The sequence below is a fragment of the Crocodylus siamensis genome, chromosome 8 (assembly GCF_052110815.1).
Source record: "Crocodylus siamensis isolate JL-2025a chromosome 8, ASM5211081v1, whole genome shotgun sequence".
In the NCBI taxonomy this organism is placed as follows: Eukaryota; Metazoa; Chordata; order Crocodylia; family Crocodylidae; genus Crocodylus; species Crocodylus siamensis.
In genome coordinates, this window is record NC_143402.1 from 17,712,117 (window position 1) to 17,727,507 (window position 15,391).

Here is a 15,391-nt window from a genome sequence, read left to right on the forward strand (position 1 = left end):
CCTGAAATGGTCTTGGAGGAGTTTGTGACCATTCAACCTTGTCGTCCCTTGGGGCACTCTGGTGAACAGGTGTTCCCCCAGATCCTGATGTTCACCCCTTATATACTTATAAGCAGCCACTGGGTCCCCCCCCCGAGCACTTTTCCAGGCTGAAGAGTCCCATGGCTCTCAGCCTCTCATCATAAGGTCTGTTTTCCTGATCTCTGATCATGTGCGTGGCTCTTCTCTGGACTCTCTCAAGCTTCTCCACATCCTTTTTGAAGTGCGGAGCCCAGACTTGGATGCAGTACTCCAGCTGTGGCCTCAGCAAAGCCGAGTACAGGGGGAGGATGACATCCTGTGATTTGTTTGAGAAGCATCTATGGATGCAAGCCAAAGCTTTGCTAGCTTTACCTGTTGCGACATCGCATTGGTGGCTCATATTCATCTTGTGATCAATCATGACCCCCAAGTCCCTTTCAGCCATGGTGCTAGCAAGTGTAGCACTGCCAAGTCTTTAAATATGCTGTGGATTTTTCTTCCCAAGGTGGAGTACCTTGCATTTTTCGGTGTTGAAGTCTTTTAAGAGTGGAAGAACAAGAGTGAAACTGGTGGTATCTGTTTTTGTCCAATTAAGACTTTTATTTTCCTTCTAAACAGATTAATGGAAAAATTTGACCAGGTCTACTAAATTAAATTATTATTAATTATTAAAACAAAGATGAAAAGGTAACCAAATGGTTCGATCCAGAAATTATGCAGTCCCTTGAGTATTATCCATATTATAAATCAGTCTTGCATGATTATAACACATATTGCATGATAGTTTTGAGGTTATATTTGTCCCAAAAAATCATGCTTTTCTGAACTCTGACTCATTTAGAGACCTCTGGAATTTGCCTCAGTGTACACAACTAAACAATTTTTTTTAAAAGTTAGGAAAAAACATTAATAAAGTTATGGTTTAACTGGTTCGTTCATCATCATACCAACAACAACTACAACCATCACTTCCAAAAATGGTGCTGGTTACTAAACAATAATCATCTGTGAACTTTGGGGTCCTTAAGTTTTAGGAAGATTTAAATTTGAAGACATTTATGGCTTTGCATTTCTCAACCATTGTATTTCTTCACTCTAATATATCAGTGCTATTAAAATGGTTAATCTCCTGTAATACGTATTTTAAAGTCCCATGTGAAAGGAACGTGCTTTGCCTTTTGGAACAATGAGATTGCTTTGTGATTTGATTTACCATCATCATTAATATTTAATATAGTTAACTGGAAAGCCAGCATTCTCAACATGTGCACCTTATTACTCTAGCATGTTAAGCCATCACTGAAAGGGACAGCACGTAATAGGCATTATGCATAGTGTGCATATTTAGGTCAAACTAACATGTTATCTTACGAGATATAGACATGCCTAATAAAGGTATGATCCTAAATACAGCTCTCGCCTATAGACAACCTCCATGAAAGCATGGGAGTTCGTCGTAAGGGTGCTCTTACATGCAGCGTAGAAGCAGAGGTATGACATGATGTATTAGGGCAAAAAATATACTAAATTCCTGGGGATAATATGGATCTGATCTAAAAATGAAACATTCCTCTGAAGATCCATCGCTAGAGATCGTTTTGGGTTTAAACCAAAAATCCAGTTTGAGGTTTTCACAGTCAGTTTCCCAGACTTGAGAGCCCATAGGCCCTTAGTTCAGATCAGCCTCTACTAATAACTGAGATCCTGACAGGGACAGATCCAGAGGGGGTGCAGTGGCACAATCCCGTTTCCCCTCTCCCCCTTTCAATTGACAATGCTGTGGGAACAGCAGCCAGGCACTATTTTTAAGCCCCTGAATTGGGTAAGAACCCACACATCCCCTCCCCTCTCCTTCCCTCCACCACCCCTCCTACATGCCATTGCTGCTGTCCCTGGCTGTCCTCGGGGAAGGGGCAGGAGAAGGCTCAAGAGCCACTCCTGCTTTACTCCAGCATCACCCCCATTTACAAAATCCTGGATCTGTCCATGAATCCTGCTAATCAGCAGGCAATACAAAGGTGCCCCGTGGGCCAAGTAGGATATTCATTAATATAAATCCTAATAATCTATGAATGGGAACACTAATTTCCATGTGCTTATCTAGATCTTTAAAACTTCCTATTCCAGTTGGCACCCAGACATCTACCGACAACTCCCATGAAGGATGTTCACTTTGTTTTATCTCTGGGGAGGACAACTGAACAGCCTCTTCAAGGGTTAATATTAAATCTTTGCCATTCGATGAAATAAGCCTTAGAAGCTATTTGCTAGTAAAAAACCTCCTTTCCCACAAGCTCCTGCTTTTTTATGACCATTGTTCTTTCCTGTTTCTGTCATTTTTTCCTGCCCTTGTGAGAAATGAATGAGAGAGACTGCTGAAGTGTCCTGCTCGTCTCAGGTTTGTGAACAGAAAATAGGGTCATGTGGTAAAATTATACTTTTCAAAATTCTCTGTAGTGAAGCAATAGGTGCCTGTGTTTATCTGAACTTTACTTCACTGGCTGCTATAGTTCATGAGTTATACAGCGATGGTCTTTCAACCCAAACAATCAACTTAATTTTGCTGTAGATACTTCTCAGAGCTTGGCTTGGTCTTTGTTTTTTATTTGGTCTGAAGCATAAGAAATCAGACTTTCAGAGGAGTGTGTGCGTGTGCGGTTCTTGCCAAAGTAACGGCAAAAAAAAAAAAAAAAAGGACTTCTGACAGCTGAATAGAAAGTTTTCCTGCTCTCTCTGAAATAAATATATATAGAAATATAGCATATCTTGCACTTTGATTAATGGTTACCTGTGATTCCTTAGAAAAATGCCAAAAATTAATGGCAAAACTATTAAATGTCTGATAGCCAAGGCAGAATTCTAGATGAATACTTTTGAGGAAAAAATATGTCATCTCATATGACTATTGTTCACGTCTTGCTCTAGTTCACACCTCTGTGATTTCCGAACTCAAGACTTGATGAAACATCTAAATAGCAACAACAGTCTTTTTAAAAAGTATATAACAGAAAAGTTGTTTTGTCACTTCAGTTAGCTTCAATAGTTGTGCCCAGTGCAAATACAGAGTTGTTCTGATTACGGCCATCATTAAAATGAAAGAGCGACTGGAAAGGAGAGGGTGGTAGGAAGGCGTGTTAGTCAGAAGTCAAACAGAAGGCAGGGCAGGGTGGCACCTAAGAGATGAATTAATTCAGAAAGACCTACTATATATGTAAGCAACAGTCTCCTTTGTCAGGTGCTATGAATGGACTAAAGTAGTAAGATGTGACTTCTATTCCCAGCTGTGTAAATCAAATCAATTACTCTTGTTGTGTTGCCTCAATTTCCCTACTAAACAGAGATTAAAAATAATAACATTGAAAAATCATCTTGTATATTGTCCAACTGACCTAGGCAAGAAATTTGAAAGAATTGCCAGCACTTTTGATGTGTTAAGTTAGGATGAATGATTGAAGGTATATGAGGTGAAATACTTAGCAATTTTAAAAGAGTGTAAATACCAGGACATGGACAAAGCTTCATGAATAGTAACATGATGAATATACAGATAAATACAATGTTATAGTAATTACTATTCAAGATGGACTATAATATGAATCTAGTGATATAGTACATAGTGGGTGCATCTCAGCTAATTGCTACTGTCACCATCTCCACATGCAGATGCTTCCTGCACAGTAATTTTCGCTACTCATGAGTAAATTTGCTACCTGTTAAATACAAGTAGCAAGTTTATTCTTGACTACTTACTGCGTGGTACAGCACATGTAGACAGTGCCCTGCCCCAGGAGCTGCCTGCTGCCAGGGCATGCTCTGCCACAGAAGAACTGGTAGGAACAATGTCCCCAGCAGCAGGGAGGTCCCAGCCTCCACTTCCCAGTCTGGGCCCCTTGACTGAGGAGCTTGGGCTGGGAGATAAGAATTTCCCAGCCCAGGCCCTGCAATTGCAGAGTGAGGGCTGGGGAGCTCCCTGCTGCTGGGGCAGGCAGACACCGTCCCCACCCAGGCTCTAGTGGTGGAGTCTGCCTTAGCAGCAGGAAATTCCCAGGGGCAGGAAGCAATGTCCTAGCCCCCACCAGGAGACAGCTGTCTCCTGGCCCTATGCTAGAGCCCTCCCTAGCTGCTACAGGGACTTGGTATAGAGCCACAAGGAGCGGGAGCAATTTGCTGCTAGGAGCACCAAATCTGCTGCTGCATCCCTGCATGTGTAGACATGTGCCCTGGATAGTTTACTCTAGGGTAGCTTACTCTAGAGCAGCAATTTCCAAACTCTGACAGATTGTGTGCTACCAATTTATCATATAAAGTCATTATAATAAATCTATTAATGTGTACCACTGACAAGTTGTCTGCATCCCACTAGTAATACATATACCACAGATTGGGAACCACTGCTTTAGAGTAAACTGATCCTGCAGTATTTGCACATGTAGATGTGCCCAGTGAAACCTACCTGTTTTTACTAAGGTATAAATGATAATAGGTAAAAAGATTTGATTCAGTATATTTTAAGGTTCAACAGTTAGTAAAATGTTGCATATATCTTTTCTATTTGAAGCTGATAGGTTTAGAAAGTCCTATTTTGTAAAATCTATGTGCTGTTAATTTAGTCTGATATTACATTTGATATTCAATTAGTACCTACGTCCTGCCTTATTTATATGCATGTATGTAAAAAGTCAGCTCTGCCCAGAGTCTTGCAATGTGGCATGCGATCTTTAATGCTAAAAGGAGTAAAAGGCAATCTGTGGTCCTAATAATGTCTTCACTGAGTACTGTCTTTTTCAGCTTCTACTGAGACATCTTGCATTTGATTCAGGGCACCTTCCTAAACAAAATGAAGAAAAAAATGACTCTACCAGGGTTAGATCTCAAATTCAGCTAAAGCTAGGGATTCAGAGTTCCCTCTGGGAATGACAGGACAGTGGTCAGCTTAGATGAACATCGGGTGGTTCCTTTGGCCTGCATTGCTTTTTGCAAACTTGACACTAGGTGCACTATTTTCTACCTTTGTGTCTTCGTGTTCTACTGTTCCCTCTAGTGAACTAATCAGGGACAAAAACCTAGCTTGAGCACTGAAAATTTCAGCCTGATTCAAGCTATATTTTCAAACATGGACACTGATTTACCTCCCTTTCTCACTTCTCTCCCTCCATTCTCTATTTTGGGCTGTCTGACCTACATCTGGCACTTTAACCTACCTTTCAGTCTTCCAGATGTTCATTCTGTTGTCATTGTGCAACTGCTGTATGTAAAGTTAAACGGGTCCTTTCTCCAAGTATGTAATAAAAGTGTTCATTTGTCAGGGAAGACTAGGATAAGATGGATCTCCTAGAATGATTCTTCTGTACCATGCCATTTCAGAAAAATTAATTGTTTGGTATTATTGAGTGTAATTGCCATTGGCCCTAATACAACAACATGCTTTTTCCAGTCTCTGTCCTGTATCCTTCTCCGTAGTGGCACTTGGCCCCAGGTTTTCAGTACTGAACAGAGAATACTGTTTCTGAAACTTTTGAAGTCCATTGATAGACTAGCTCTGAAAACTCGGCATTAGTATTATTGTAACCTCCTCTACCTTTCCAAGTGTCCGTACAGAAAGAAGAGGTTGTGTCCTGATAGATGTATCTTCAACATTTTCAAATAACAATTGTATTACAAAGCCAGTTGACCTGTCATGCAACTTGAGCCTACCTTGCTTTCCCCATTCATCCTCTGCATTGTATTGCTGCATTTGAACCAGCCCCCTTGTCCACTCAGGCAGAGTCTGCTTGGTAGCTACAGGTCCCAGACCCCAGGCTCAGGAATGTATTTTTCCAGCAGTTTTGGATCAGGAAGGCTGGCTTCTTAGCTGGCCTCAACTCGGGCATCTTGTCTCACCTCTTGGCTGGTTCTATTGCTGGCTGCTCTCTTAACTCCCTATGGCAATTGGTTAACTGGGTCAGCCTGCCGAAGGATGGCCTCATTCCTCTAGATGCCATTTTCCTTGTCTAATTCAACTCAGATTGAGAGTAGTGTGGTCTCCTTTATTCCATTTGAAATGAGATAATGCTTAAAGGGCCTTTCACTGGCTGTGGTATGCTGCTGACGTTAGCCTGAGGGACCTGCTCAGAATAATATGAACACTTTTATACTTATAGTTCTGTATGTGTGAGGAGGATACTTTGAACTTCCTGACATTAGTGGGTATGACAGTAGACATCCTTATCTGTATATTTGATTCCTAATTAGTGCTGTCTCCTGGGTTAGCTTAGTCATGACCACTGGAGCCTATTCTCAACCTCAGCTATGAATCTGCCACTGACCATAGCTTTTTTTTTTTTTCCCACAGCATATCAGCTAAAAAACAAAGCCAGTAAAACTTTATTTTCCCACTGCAGTCATTCTGTAGTGTCAGAGGCCTAAGGGAGGCAAGCCCAAGTTCACATTAACATACTGAAAGGAATTAACTCTGGTAGGATACCTCAATTCTGCCCTCTGATCTAACCTATCACCTGTGATGATATCGGAGGCAATGAAAAACATTATAAGAATTTTCATACTGTCAGAGAGGTGTCCCTTTAATATAGGATGTATTTGGGAAATCCAAACAGATATTAGTGTTTCACTTTCAGCAGGATTAGTTCAATGACTACAGCTCATGTGGAACTACCTGAGATAGCATTAAATCAGCTTGTTAGCTACTGCAGGATCGTGCAATTTGGCAGAGGATTATTGCTTGAGTATTTACTCAGCTTCTCAACCAGTGTTTTCAGCTCATTTTGAGCTTTGCTCCAGGGGCTACATTGGTAGCAGGACCACAACCAGGTAGTTTAAAGTTCAATCACTGCAGTGACTGCAATTTAAATGTTTCCTTGCAGTGGTTGAAGAGATGCCCAATAAGGCCATGTGAAGCTTCGGTCCCCAATTCAGCAGAGATTCGGCCTGATTTGGTGGCCAAATCTCCAAACGTGAATCAAATCAAAGGACCTTTTAATCTCTCCAAATCAATTCAGAACCCTCCAAATCAATTCGGGCAGATTCAGCGATTCAGACCTAGATACAGCTCTAAGAGCAGGAGCTCTGAACGCTGTGGTGCTGGGGCAGATGTAGCATCCCACAGAAGCGCTGAGGGCTCCCCAGCCTGCTTCCAGAAGTTGACCAGAAGGGGCCCCCCAAGCCCTCCCAGCTCAGTGACTGGTGCCTCCTGGGTCTGGGGGGGCACCGAAGGTCCCCCTGCAGCCAATTGCTGAGTCAGGGGAAACACGGGGGAGGAGAGGGCCTAGCGCATTCCCTAACAAACCCAGGAGTGGAATGGAAGTATTTCCGCTCCACTTCCACGTTTGCTGCCCAGCATGCTGGAGAGTCCCCCATGCTCCTGTGGGATGCTCCATCCACCCCAGCACCGCAACGATCATGAGCCACACTGGTACCTCAAGGTATGTAGAAAAAACTTAAAGCTGTGCCTGTGTCCAAATCAGCATCAAATGTTTAGATTCAGATTCAGCCAAATTGAACCAGGGACAGTGATCCAAATCTACGAATCGAATCACTGTCCCCAGTTCAGGCTGAATCTAAATCGAATAGGGCCCGTTTCACACAACCCTAATGCCCGGCACCTTGTTGGTTGGCAGAGTTGCCTCCATTGCTCTAGCATGCCCATGACTCATAACAAACCCAAGATACTGTCTGGAGCCATAGCCATTGCAGAAGGTCAAGTGTCATGTGCCAACAAGATACCATGATGCATTAGCAATAGACAGAACAAGGAAACAGGAGATTCAGATTCTGTTCTTACCTACCCTGCTAAGTTGGAGAAGTCGTTTATAGCCTGTCTATCTCAAATGACCTTAATAATACTATTAAGGAGGGGCCATCACCAAGGAAGATTATACCTCCTTGGCTCGATTGTAGGGGCACTGTTAGGAAGGCTAAGGCAGAGATGGAACTGGGGCTAGCAACCTGGATCAAGGATAACAAGAAGTCCTTTTTTAAATATGTTGGGGGTAAAAAGAAGGTACCGGGTAATGTGGGGCCTCTGCAGGACACACTGGGAAATCTGGTGGACAACAAAGCTAATCTCTTCAACAATTTCTTTGCCTCCATTTTTCTGCGCAGGGACCAGGTCATCCCCCCACCCCCTCACCGGGATCCCCGATGGTCCCAGGGGAGGCACAGCCAAGCCCAGGGTCAGTGAGGACCTAGTCAGGGGACTTCTGGTGGGACTAGATGTGTTCAAATCAGCATGTCCTGATGACTTCAAAGTGCTGAAGGAATTAGCAGAGGTCAGTGTGGGACCCTTGGTGCAGCTCTACAAGCATTCATGGTGCTCTGGTGAGGTGTCAGAGGACTGGAAAAGGGCCAATGTGGACCCCATTTTCAAAAAAGGGAGGAAGGAGGATCCAGGAAACTATAGGCCTGTTAGTCTTACCTCGGTCCTGGGGAAGCTCTTTGAGAAAATTATTCAGGTGCATATCTGTGAGGAACCAGCAGGGGAGATTATGCTTAGGGGCAACCAACACGGGTTCATTAGAGGCAGGTCCTGTCAGCCCAACCTGGTGGCCTGCTATGACCAGGTCACAAAATCCTTAGACACAGGTGTTGCAGTATACGTAGTCTTTCCGGACTTTAGGAAGGCCTTCAACACAGTCTCTCACCTCATGCTCATTCTCATTAAAAAATTAGGTGACTGTGGTGTCGATGCCTACACGGTCAGATGGGTCACTAATTGGCTGGAAGGCCACACCCAGGGAGTGGTGGTGTATGGGTCATTTTTGACCTGGAGGGATGTGGGGTTCCCCAGGGCTTGGTCCTCAGGCCCGCACTGTTCAACATCTTCATCAGCAACTTGGACGAGGGGGTGAAAAGCACCTTGTTCAAATTCGCAGATGACATTAAGATGTGGGGAGAAGTAGGCACAGTAGAGGAGAGGGACAGGCTGCAATTAGATCTGGACAGGTTACAGGGGTGGGCGGATGAGAACAGGATGGGTTTCAACACTGACAAGTGCAAGGTGCTGCACCTGGGGAGGAAGAAACAGCAGCGTACCTACAGGCTGGAGAACTCCCTTCTCGTCAGTGCAGAGGCAGAAAAGGATCTTGGAGTTATCATTGACTCCAAGATGAATGTGGGCTGACAATGTGGGGACGTGGTCAGGAAGCCCATCCACACCTTGTCATGTATCCACAGATGCATCGTGAGCAGGTCCAAGGAGGTGATCCTCCCCCTGTATGTGACACGAGTCAGGCTGCAGCAGGAGTACTGTGTCCAGTTCTGGGCGTCGCACTTCAGGAGGGATGTGGACAGCATGAAGAGGGTCCAGAGGAGGCCACTCACATGATCAGAGGGCAGCAGGACAGGCCCTACAACGAGAGGCTACGGGACCTGAACCTGTTCAGCATCCACAAGAGAAGGCTGAGGGGGGGATCTAGTGGCCGTTTATAAACTGACCAAGGGGGACCAACAGGCAATGGGAGAGTCCCTGTTCCCCCGAGCACTACCGGGAGTAACAAGGAATAATGGCCATAAGTTGACGGAGAGTAGGTTCAGGCTAGATATCAGGAGGCGCTACTTCACAGTCAGGGCAGATAGAATCTGGAAACAAATTCCAAGGGAAGTGATGCTCACTCCTACCCTGGGGGTCTTCAAAAGGAGGCCAGATAATCACCTAGCCGGGGTCGTTTGACCCCAGTACTCTTTCCTGCCATGGCAGGGGTCAGACTTGATCTGCTCAGGTCCCTTCCAACCCTACCTACTATGAAACTATTATCCATTTTTGACTGGAATCATTATTCAAATTAGAGCCCCGCAAGTTGTTTATATTAGGAAAAGAAATCAGTGCCTGAGCCAGGTCTCCTAGCTTCCAGAAAAGAAAGCAATGGATTTTTACAAAATATCAATCCAGTGCATGTTTGCAGCAAGCTCAGAGAGGTGTGTTAATACCGCAGGTGAATAAGTTGCATATCATTCTAAATCTTGCCCAATAGGTAAGGTAAAATAAAGTTTCATATGTAGTATTGGCAAGTGTTTTTTAGTTTACCTTTTTTAAGGTCTCTGCTTTCTTGAGCAAGGTTATAATGAACTTTGTGTTTCAGGAGCTAATAAGCTCAAATGAATGAACATGTACATTCATGTTCAAGGCAAATTACCAGAACATCCTCTTTTTTTATGTTGAGATGGGAAGCTTCTGTAGGTTGGCAAGAAATTGAGAGGGGAGGAAACAGGAGCAGAAAGGCTACACTGTCTGATGAATGGTAACATTAATTTTTTACTTCCACACAACTCTAGTTCAAATCCTGTATCACTCACAAGTGAAATGAGCATTGTCATTTCAAACCAGGCACGGTTAAATATTTATTATCGTATAAAAACACTACCATTCAGTTTGACAAGATTGTCAGTCTCTGCTTAGCCTAAGCTATGCACAGAAATCTAGAAGGTTGCAACTAAAGATGGAAATGTATTGCCAGAGTTGTACAGGAAGGCTCATAGGATATTTATATGTAGACGATAGCAAGAAAGAGCTCAGAGTGCCTGACATGACATGTCTCCCGCTATGCATTTGAAAGCATTTAAATACAGTACACAGATGGTCTGTCTACATGTGCTATTAATGCTATAAAGGTTTACTGAACAGTAAGCCTTCCCTCAGAGCATGTCTACACGAGATCCCTGTTGGGAGCAAATCTGCTCCCAACAGAAGCAGCCTGGTACAGGGCTGCTCCTACCCTGTTCTGGCCCCCTGCAGCAGCCAGGCTCCCCTGGGGTGCTAGCCAGGAGCACACATCTGGTCCCCATGCACATAGGGTCAGGAGAGCTCTGCCAGCTGCAGCTGTCTCCTTAGCCCCATGCACATTGGGAGGGGTCCTGATGTGCAGGGGGCTGGGAGACAGCTGCTGCTGTAGAGCTCTCCTGGCCCCCTGCACATAGGGACAAGCCCTATGCTCAGTGGAGTTTCCCAAATTTGCTCCCACACATGTGCTACTGTGCAGTATCTACTTCTCAGTTAGTTTACTAACTGTATTTACAGGTAGTGGCTGACTGCACAGTAGTCTAATTTACTGCACAGTAAAGCACATATGTAGATGGTGACGCTTTACTACGCAGTAGATTAATTGACTGCGCAGTAAAATATCTCATGTAGACACACCCAAAGTAGTGCATTTAAAAACACTACACTGCAATTCTTCTATGAAATGTGACACTTGGCGTATAGCAGTCTCTTGAAAGACTTGAAACCCATAAGAACTACTTCACAGTTAGGGTGGCAAGGATCTGGAACCAGCTTCCAAGGGAGGTGGTGCTGGCTCCTACCCTGGGGGTCTTTAAGAGGAGGTTTGATGCCTACCTAGATGGGATCATTTGAGCCCAGTTTTTTTCTCCTGCCCTGGCAGGGCGTCGTACTTGAAGATCTATAAGGTCCCTTCTGACCCAACTTATATGATTCTATGAAAGGAAGAAACCAAGCTAGTAAGAGCAGGGCACCAAATATTCCATAATCTGTGGCTGCAGAATTCATCTTTTTCCTGGATAATATTGTGACTGCCACAGTGCCTGGAAAACATAGCAGAAAATGTCCAGTGTGTAAAGTAATAATCATTGCTGAATATGATCACCAAAGAATTTTACATCAGCATGTATTTTCAGCTATGAGCCATAGCAGGAGGCATGTGCATGCACTTGGGGATAAGAGACTCCAAATGAAAAGTTTAATGGAGATGGATAAATTAACATTGCAGAACAATTTAGGGATTCTTGCCATTGAATTCAGGAGTTGTTGCTGCAGAATTTGGTCCTATTGTGCTCTGGAGCATACAGGGTCCTCCTCAAAAGAATGATGTCCACAGCTATCATGAAAAAACAAAAGCCATTAAGCCGCATTATTTCCTAAACCAGTTTCTGGTTGATCTGAGGGGAATTCTTAGGACCAGCCCCTTAAAATAACACCCTTTAACTCCCCCATGCTGATTCATAGATATTGTGCCTCCCTGTTCTAGAGGTAGAGTCAGTACTAACATATTCTTCTTTATTTTTATTTTATAGAGTGAGAGGTGGAAAACCCCGTGAAGCTATTGGGGAACTTGAAGACAGGAAAAAGAGACATTCCAGTCATCAGGTAGGGCCCTTGGGTGGAAAACAGAAGATTGAGATCCTTGTGGAAGTTTGGTTTAATATATACCCTTCTCCTCAATACTGCATTGTTTGATAAACTCAAATGTGTATGTAATGTATATCACTTTTCTTGCATAAAACAACCAAAGCTTTCCAGAAGTGGGTGTTGTTCTATATTTTAGGTGAGGAAACTTGAGCCACAGAGAGATTGAAACCCCATTTTCTAAATTGCTCATTTTTTGGAGTTCCCATTTGGAATTTGCAAGCTCTGGTATTCAGAGTTATGGAGCAGATGCAGATGCCGTTGTTTTCACTTAACCAGCTCTATTAGAACTCATTTTTAAAAACCCATATTACCGCGACAGATGCAAGTTACTTATGCCAATTAATTATAGTCTGGGTTGAAATTATTCTGTTATGTTCTTATGCAATGACACAAATTGAAACTGGACTTCTAAAAGCCATACAATTGATACATTGGAAGTGGATTAGCTATTGGCACAGACTGGTATTCAAAAGTTAAAACCAGTATTAAAACATTCTGTTTCCTCAGCAGAAGGAAATGAAATGGTAAGGGATTTGTGTGGTATTCGATACGATTAAAAAGCTTGATTAAACATATATGAAAATAGAATCACAATACATCTGGCTGCAGTGCGACACTAGAATGCAACTATGATGCACAAAACATGAAGGATAGTTGTGGGCTAAAAAAATGGAGAAGGTTTACAATCTTTTGAATTTGGTGTATATTAATAATTGCCAGAACAGTCAATAATACCTTTCTCTATGGCAATTATCTTTTTTATAGCTTATTCATAGAAACCATAAGTCTTATTTGTCTGGGTGTGAATTATCTGTAGAAATGTGAACAAGGCATCAGAAAGGTAAACTACTTATTTCTTGTGGATTCTTGATCTTTTACGAACTTGATTTCACATAAGCAATGTTTCAATTTCCTGCCAGCATACTGTACTGTTACTCTGAATGAAATGCGGCACAATTTTCAAGGAAGAAGTACAAAATTCCTATCTCTGCAATAGAACACCTATAAAAGGCAGGAATAGACTTCTGTTAGACCAGTTCACTAAATTGTTCTCGCAAAACTAAGCATGTGCTTTTCAGAAAAGAAAATAAGCTGATAATGTGGGGTGGGAGTAATTTACTTCAACATACATATAAAAGGTGGAAACTATTCTGTTAAAAATATTGTTGTGACCTATTGCCAAAGTCCACTTCTGAAATTTGGTACGTCCAGCCTTCACTTTTAAAAGTAATATTCTTTATGCTTATTCATGTAAACATTATTTATCCAATGATCCCAAAGATCTTTGTAAACATATTACATCTCACATCCTACTAAAAGATGTATGACTCCTCCTAAATAAAAGGAAAATGTGGTACAGGGAAGTCACATGAGTTACCCAAGGTTGCACTGCTAATTAAGCTGGTGTTGCTGTGATGGTCCAGAAGATATGTATGTGGCAAGAATTGTTGTGAGTGATACTTCTTATTGGACCAACTGTCTGGTTGGGATAAACTATTTGATCCCTCAAGTTAATCTGCTTGCTTCATTGAATAGTTAAAGATAGAGACGCAGCCACAGAATACTCAAAATTGGGAAGGAATACATAAGATCATAATTCACTCTTGTCTATGCTTAGAAAAGCAATAACCTTGTATCTACCCAATGTGACTTGAGAGCCCACTTTGGCATGCATCTCTACTAAGGGTAGGGGATCAACAAAAGAACTGTGCACATTTTCTATTCTTGGGAAGCTGTTGTAAAGAGAGAGAAATACTTGACTTTAACTAAATAAGGTCTCCTCTCCCCACAAGTAATCTTGAAGGAATTCCTCCAAGACATGCTAGGGGAATCTGGGAACTAACATTAGTAGACAGGTTCTCTGGTCTCCTTTCCACCAAATAATTTCCAAATTATTAATGTAACCTTTTCACCTTTTATATAAAGGTCACTAGAGGCAGCATGTTTGTCAAGATTTTCTATAAAAATACTTCATTTTTAATGGCTCATTTTCCTCTCTTAAACACAATATACTAGTTGGAAACATCCAGTCACACATTGGATAAGACCCCATTTTATATTCTAAATGCGGTGACCTTATTCCTTTCAATTTTGAAAGTGATGCTGGATTAGATTCCACAGTGTATAAAATCAAAACTCATTAAGATTAAACAGAACAGGCTTCAAGTATACAGATTAATCTTTTTCTAATATTAAAATTGCATCCAGAAAGGAATTACAGCCTAATGGATGAAGAATTAAATTCACTGTCTTGGACTGCCTTTGCTCTTTGGGGAGTCTTTTTGAGGGGCTAAATCTCTAAGAAATCTGCTAAAAGTCTGCTTTGGAAATGTTTCAACATGGTCCAATGCTGGAAAAAGGCTGTTGGTTATGGATAAGGGGCGTTAGCCGCAGAGTTGCAAATGGAGACTTATCAGTTGCTTGTAATTTATAGTAGGTGGATGATGGCTCACCACAAGTATGTTTAAAACAATAAACAAAGAACATTACTTTAATATCAATTATTCAAGATACCCATTATGAATTACTATACAAACTGTGGTCAGCCAAGATCCTTTTTTCTTGCCTTTGTTGTTTTTCCATCTCTCCTTTTCATACTGAATGTTGTGAGCTATGTCTCAATGGCGCTAGGCAAAAGATGCTAGAATTATTGAGCATTAAATGCTCTGCTGGCTGCTCCCAACCCAGTACCCGCTCTTTAAGCTCTTATTGTATGTCTACCTACAGGATGTAAAAGAAATATAGCCTAGTGGTTGTAGCACAGCAAGTTGGAACATCTGCTTTTTCCCCCTTCAATTATACCATTAACTCTTTGTAGCCTTGTGCTATTTAGCTTCCATGTGTTTTATTTCCCCCCTGATAATACTTGCCAAGGCAACTTTTACATAGATTCCCTTACCATCTTGCTTTCCATGGCAACAGCTTCTCCACCAGCACATTCTCCTTGCCTATGGAGAGTTGAAATATAGGCTTTGGACACTTTTTAGATTCTCACTATAGTACTTGCATGCACAGCTGATTAAATGTGGGGAAATGAGGTGAGGAAATGTGTAAAATGCCTAATATCTGGCATTGCCTAAACAACTGCATCATATACAAATGAGATAAGGACTCTAGAACCTACAAGGCAAAACCTTTTGAATAATGCTAAATAGCATTAAAAGCAAGCAGAGTCAGATGTAGTTAAGTGCACTGAAACCCTACCAGATGGAGATGGGAGTTGGCTCCATCATC

The 15,391-nt window shown here is 42.3% G+C and overlaps 1 long non-coding RNA gene across 1 annotated transcript in view; it reads left to right on the forward strand.

The window, feature by feature from the left end:
• Positions 1-15,391, forward strand: part of LOC149858140 (uncharacterized) — a 62,234-nt gene that overhangs the window by 20,005 nt on the left and 26,838 nt on the right. Inside the window, exon 3 of the long non-coding RNA XR_016443846.1 lies at positions 12,043-12,115. This is a non-coding gene — a long non-coding RNA (uncharacterized LOC149858140). The remainder of the gene's footprint in view (positions 1-12,042; positions 12,116-15,391) is intronic.